Source organism: Sinocyclocheilus anshuiensis, unplaced genomic scaffold (assembly GCF_001515605.1).
Source record: "Sinocyclocheilus anshuiensis isolate Anshui unplaced genomic scaffold, SAMN03320099.WGS_v1.1 scaffold799, whole genome shotgun sequence".
In the NCBI taxonomy this organism is placed as follows: Eukaryota; Metazoa; Chordata; class Actinopteri; order Cypriniformes; family Cyprinidae; genus Sinocyclocheilus; species Sinocyclocheilus anshuiensis.
This window is the reverse complement of record NW_015548231.1, coordinates 747,961-755,006: the sequence shown is the minus strand read 5'-3', so window position 1 is coordinate 755,006 and position 7,046 is coordinate 747,961. Positions and strand designations below refer to the sequence as shown.

General features: G+C 35.7%; 1 protein-coding gene across 3 annotated transcripts in view; it reads left to right on the top strand.

Moving 5' to 3' along the window:
* Positions 1–2,996: 2,996 nt before the first annotated feature.
* Positions 2,997–7,046, top strand: part of wscd2 (WSC domain containing 2) — a 60,225-nt gene continuing 56,175 nt past the window's right edge. For all 3 annotated transcript variants that reach the window (XM_016441803.1, XM_016441800.1, XM_016441799.1), the window contains exon 1: positions 2,997–3,471. The gene's annotated coding sequence lies outside the window, so the exon portion shown is untranslated. The remainder of the gene's footprint in view (positions 3,472–7,046) is intronic.

Genomic DNA, 7,046 nt, shown 5'->3' with positions numbered 1-7,046 from the left:
GTCTCTCAGTATTCACAATGCCCGAACTCAAGTGCTGCATGTAAAGACAGAGCTGGGTAGATTACTTACAAATTGTAATCCGTTACTGATTCCAAATTACATGACAAAAATTGTAGGTAGTAACGCAATCCATTACACTACACATTTCAGCTAGCCTAATATAATTGGACTACATTTAGATTACTTTTGATCTAATTTGTTTATCACATCGATTTAAATTGGATAATCTTGTACCATACTGATATAAAAATACAAAGATTAAGAAAATATATCCCATTCGTTGTAATTAGCAATTTAAAGTGCATTAAATATTACATTAAATCAAGGTTTCCCAAACTGGGGTTTGTAAAGGTACTGCAGGGGGTTTGTGAGTTTAATGAAAAGTTAATCATCAATGAAATCATAAAAATGTAAAATTAAAATAAATCATTTTAAAATAGGCGATCATGAATCAAAATAAAACACTTCCTAAAAAATTGTTTTATTTGTTTACATGCATATCATGCGGCCATTAACCAATGTCAGAAAACTGTGAACATGCAAATGTGATACTTAATTTTTTAAATATCTATTTTAAAATCTCAATGGTACTTCAAGTAAATATATTAGGTGGAAGAAGTTCAGATGACAACAATTTTTGGGAATGCCTGCATTACATGTAAACAAGAAATAATGTGAATTTGTGCATTTTAATGTGTTTGATAGACAAAAGCCTTCCAAAGACATTGCAATAGATGGTTACTGAGTGATAATTCAAACAAACATTAATGTGCTCATCAGTAGTTGATGCAATGTTGAAAAACCTGATAAGATTTTTGTAAATCCAGTGGTCAAATGCTGTGTAGCCACCTTACTAGTGACTGATCTTTGTGTGCATCTCCACAAAACTGGAAGACTTTCTTAGTGTATAGAAGTGGTAAGCTATTTTAAAAAGGAACATTTAAAAGATGAAAAAGAGGAATTAGGGAGAATCAATAAATTATGAATAATTTAGTGCTATTGTGTGAATAATATGTAATCATGTAATCAATTAAAAAAGTATCTGTAGTCTGATTATGAGTATTTTAAAGTGTAATTTAATCTAATTACAAGTAGGTACTTAATTTTTGGAATCTGATTACGTAATCCAGATTGCATGTAATCAGTTATACCCAACTCTGTGTATAGACTACATTAACCATACATGTAACGCACAATTGTAATGCACCAAAGTAGCAACTGTGCAATTAAATTAATGACCTAAAACTACTGTATGACTTCATATAGTGCCTATAGAAAAAAAACAATTCAATTCACGTTTATTTGTATAGCGCTTTTCATGATACAAATCGTTGCAAAGCAGCTTTACAGAAAATTCAAGCTTCTACATTATATTTAGTAGTAGCTTATCAGTGGTGACTATGTCAAGTTGATGTACATAGGACAGAAATGTACAGAAAAATCATGCAGTTAGTTAATGTCATGTAATCAAACAGATGGTGAACACTATTAACAACAATGATTATGTTACAATCAAACTTAAAGCAAAATTAGGTAGTTTTGTATGTTGTTTCAGAGTTGGCAATGATCTGAGGTCCTCTGAGGGGTCGGTATCATCTCTTCTCAGGTGTTCAGTCATCTCAGATCTTTGTAAGGGTTGGATGCAGACTGAATCTTGTTTAATTTACCAATCCCGTGGCAGAAACAGAAAAGCAAATAGAGAAAAATGAGTGTAGCTGCTGTTCCAACCAAGCAAAGATGATGTGTTCAACCCAAGCAAAAGAATGATAATGTGCGTTTGATCCGATATAACTGAAGTACAAGTTTACGAAATACACTTTTAAAAATAAAGGTGCTTAAAACGTTCTTCACAACGATGCCATAGAAGAACCATTTTTGGTTCCACAAAGAACCATTCAGTCAAAGGTTCTTTAAAGGACCATCTCTTTCTTACCTTTTTATAATCTGAAGAACCTTTTTTCGCCACAAAGAACCTTTTGTGAAACAGAAAGGTTTTTCAGATGCTAAAGGTTCTTTATGGAAACATTTAGACAAAAAGGTCTTCTATGGCATCGTGAAGCACTATACATTATGTGAACGCTTGGCTAAAGAGATGTGTCTTTAGTCTAGATTTAAACAGGGAGAGTGTGTCTGAACCCCGAACGTTATCAGGAAGGCTATTCCAAATGCGAAAAAAGTCTACCTCCTTTAGTGGACTTTGCTATCTATCAGAAGTCCAGAGTTTTGCGACCTTAGGGAGCGGGATGGATTGTAGTGTGATAGATTAGGTACACAGGAGCTAAACCATTAAGGTAAGTAGTAATATTTAGTAATACCTTAAAAGTAAGTAATAATATGTTGTAACTGATATGGAACTTAATAGGTAGCCAGTTTCGAGACTGTAAGATTGGGGTAATATGATCATATTTTCTTGACCTGGTAAGGACTCTAGCAGCTGCATTTTGGACTACCTGTAGCTTGTTTATTGAAGATGCATGACAACCACCTAGCAGTGCATTACAATAGTCCAGCCTAGAGGTCATGAATGCATGAACTAGCTTTTCTGCATCAGAAACAGGTAACATGTTCTGTAGCTTGGCAGTGTTTAGATGGAAGAATGTTGTTTTTTGTAAAATGGGAAATATGATTTTTAAAAGACAAGTTGCTGTCACACCCAAATTTTTGACTGTAGAGGAAGTAACAGTACATCCGTCTAGATGTACTAAAATGCAGACTGCACCGTAACTTTGTCTAAAAATTAATATTACATAAATTAATGTGATGGATTTTTTTTTTATATCAGACCAAAAACAGATTGCCTTCCTGGCTCCTCTATAGGCCACTGATTTGTGGCAAAAAAAAAGCATTTTTAATTTCGTGCCAAAGTGTTCTTTCAAAAGAGAGCAGAATGTACTGTTCGAGCAGTCGCGTTTATTCATGTCATCTCGGTTTATTTATTTAATAATTTGTGTCGTGCTGCGTCTGTGCAGAACTCTAGGCAGTGCTGTTGGGCTGTGCGGAGCGCGATCTGACGCGCGGCTGCTGCTGTTGCTGTGAACCGCAGGGATGTGAGACACGCGCCGGATACGCGAGGAGAGAAGAGACAGACAGGTCTCTTGACAACGTTATAAAAAAACAGGACGCCTCCTGCGAGTAGCAGGTACTATGCGGCCGCGCTGTGCGTGCGCTCTGAGCGCGCGACGATGTAAAAGGCAACGCGTGCGGATTCTGCGGCAGCTGTGATCGGGAATAACTGGGATAGGAAAACTCAGCGAGGCATGGAAAAGCACGCTGATCACTGAGCAAATAATCATCCAGACAATCATTCGCAGACGTGTTCGTTGTGTGCGCCCCCAGGCGCTCCGTTCTTCGACCGATTACCACAGAAGAGACACACAGAGCATTTGAATGCGAACGGGTGCGTGCGGTGCAAGTGATTCCGTAGTTTCTGCCCTGCTCCGTTCAACGCTGCTGAGAAGACCTTACAACCAGGTAAGCCGTCAATATACAAGTTTATCATGCCGCCAGACGTTTTAGGAGCAAAGTGAATTGGAGTCAGCCTCTGCGGAGTTCATGTGTCTGCTATGTTGCACCGTTAACTTATGCGTCTGGTATTTTGATTTGCAGAGAAAATCGCAGTTCAGCATAAAACCATAAAAGCATAAAAAAATAGCTAGGGTACATATTTTAGATGCTGTAAATTGTAATACGTTCTCCATTTTACCACCCTTTTCTTTACTGTAGTTATTACAACTGTATGCATAATATTTATAGCCTACAAAAAAAAAATGTTTTAGATGGAGTATCGCAAGTCACACTGCAGGACACTGCTGTAACTGACATGTTCTGTCAACTACCCACATGTGTTACATCCATCTAGCATGTTAGATTTGTATTACTTTTGATTTACAAAGCAAATGGAATAAAAATAATTCCATAGTATTTTTTTTTTGTACTGATACATTAAATACATTCCATACAAATAATACATTTTTTAGACCTTGTCATGTCATTTTGCTGTAAATTAAGTGAAGTTTTTGGTAATACTTTACAATAAGATCCTATTAGTTAACGTTATTTAGTACTGTAGTAAGTTATTAAGATATTATCCAGCAATGAGCATTACGTTTGTTACAGTATTTATTCATCTTTGTTAATGTTAGTTATTAAAAATACAACTGTTCATTGTTTGTTCATGTCAGCTTGGGTCCATTAAATACTATTAACAGATACATCTGGTTTTAATATGTTGTAATCAACATAAACTAAGAATAAAAACTCTGCTTTAGAAGTATTTTAATTGTTAGTTCATGTTCACTATACTTAACTAATGTTAGCATATTGGCCCTTATTGCAAAGTATTGAAACTATTTTTGTAGATATAGTTCCAAAGAACTGGTATACATTTGCATATACTGTAATCACCTAACAGCCCCAGTATTGCATGTATTGCATCTATAACATTTGACATCATCATATTAAGGGGGATAATGGTGTCAGATAAACTCACAAGCTTGGTGAATCAACTGTGAATTTAAACTATTTTAAAGATGATGTTGTTTGAAAAATGTTGCTCCAAACGGTCCCCATTCTAGAGCTAGCATATTACATTATTTCATTTTAAAATATGGCATATAGGCTGGGTTACTGCTCACCAACTATCAGTTTGTTACAGTATTTATTCATCTTTGTTGAGTTATTAAAAATACAATTGTTCATTGTTTGTTCATGTCAGCTTGGGTCCATTAAATACTATTAACAGATACAGCTGGTTTTAATATGTTGTAATCAACATAAACTAAGAATAAAAACTCTGCTTTAGAAGTATTCAAATTGTTAGTTCATGTTCACTATACTTAACTAATGTTAGCATATTGGCCCTTATTGCAAAGTATTGAAACTATTTTTGTAGATATAGTTCCAAAGAACTGGTATACATTTGCATATACTGTAATCACCTAACAGCCCCAGTATTGCATGTATTGCATCTATAACATTTGACATCATCATATTAAGGGGGATAATGGTGTCAGATAAACTCACAAGCTTGGTGAATCAACTGTGAATTTAAACTATTTTAAAGATGATGTTGTTTGAAAAATGTTGCTCCAAACGGTCCCCATTCTAGAGCTAGCATATTACATTATTTCATTTTAAAATATGGCATATAGGCTGGGTTACTGCTCACCAACTATCAGCATATATCAGAGCTTAGAGATATTTCACTGTTGTTTGTATATGTAAACTTATGTTTCAAAGGAAAACTACATGTCCTTTGATCTGTGTCCTTTGAACTGTCTGAAACTCTACCCGTAACTCAAACGCACTGTTGTGGTTATGTAAATGCGTTGATTCATAATGACATAATATAAGTCTTTGTTGCTGTAACAGGATCGGTGTTTTGACAGCAGTTCTGCTTTGCATGATCTCCGGTGCTCATGTTGAAGAAATTCCTTTATCATCAGGGACTCTAAAGAAGGAGTTAGACTCTTTGTGTCTCATGACCCTAATATTGGTGTTAAATATTCTCAAGAGCCAGTTTTGCACATCAAACAGAACTTCCAAACGGAGAGAGTTCTCAACTGCAAAAGCAAGTGGGTCCTATCACATTTACAAGCGTCTGAATGTCTTGCGTGTGTCTGTAACTAATTTGAGAGCGGTTGTGTAGAGCTTGACTTGTAACAAGGTTTATAATAACTCGCTACAGTCTCTGCAAATTGGCAGCACAGTGAGTGTTTTATGATTCTCATCATTCTGTCGCTGGGATGCAGTTGCTATAGTGAGTGGCCTTCTTCATAGCCTCCAACCATCCACATATTCCCAGATTCTGTGAGAACATTGATTTATCATTTATTTTTTTCTGAAATGTAAGATGGTTCAGCCTCTCTGGCTACTTCTTCCTCCACTTCTTCCTAGTGCCCTTTAAGTGCTAAAACACATCTGTAATTTAATCAAACTCCTGCTAACATGTAATTTCAGAAATGCATTTTCTATTCAGACTATTGTTTAAAGAGATCTTTTTCATGCTTTAATGGAGCGCCAAACCAAACCAGCAAAGATGAAACGCAGAGAAGTAATGAAGCCGACATGAACCTTCAAACAGCTGGGGGCGATTTTAGTTTGCATAAGAGGACAAACTCGTCAGTGCCTTACATGAGCATGTTCCCTGTGAATTTCAATATTGTTCTGGAATATTAGAATTTCCATAATAGATTAGTAGATTACAATTTAGTATATTATTTTTTTACATAACTGACTAGCTGCAAGGCTGTGTTGGGTTAATCTGTTATGTTCGTCATAGATTCAGTGCTCCGGGCTGTTATTTTTGATTTGATCAGTGGGGTGTGAGATTAATTAGTTTGTGTATCTGGGAGGTATGAAACTCTTCTGATCAGAGGCTGTGTTCCACGTGACTTGTTATCGGACACAAAGCGCCAGATTTACAGTCTTTAGGACATGTCTGATGTTTGCACATGTCATTTCAATGACTAGATTTGTTCCACGTGACTTGTTATCGGACACAAAGCGCCAGATTTACAGTCTTTAGGACATGTCTGATGTTTGCACGTCATTTCAATGACTAGATCAGTGATGTACTCAACATAGGTGCTCTATTTTCAAATGGGAACTCTTCATTTTTATCTAAGATTGCTTCCATTTAAAACCTGCATATTTACAAGAATGTAAAACAGTCATAATACTCCCCCCTCCCCCCACTCAGGATTTCAGTATTTTATATTATAATTAATCTTAAAAAGATTTGTCTGTTATCTACATTTCATACTTTTACTACATTTAGATAGACATGTAGTCTCACGTCATGTTTAAATACTTGTCAGGTTTTGTCTCAGTCACAGGTACACTCAATGAATCAAGGCCACTTAATTAATTTAATGCAGTCAATTAAAATCTAATATGTATTTAGAATTCAGACTTTGAACACTAATCAGTCTTCTGAGCCTCTTCATTTGTGGGTTACACTTGGTACCTTCATGGTCAAAAGTGACCAAAGCCTTGAAATGTAACACCTTTTTCCTCAGGAAAATCAATCTAGTATATTTTTGTTC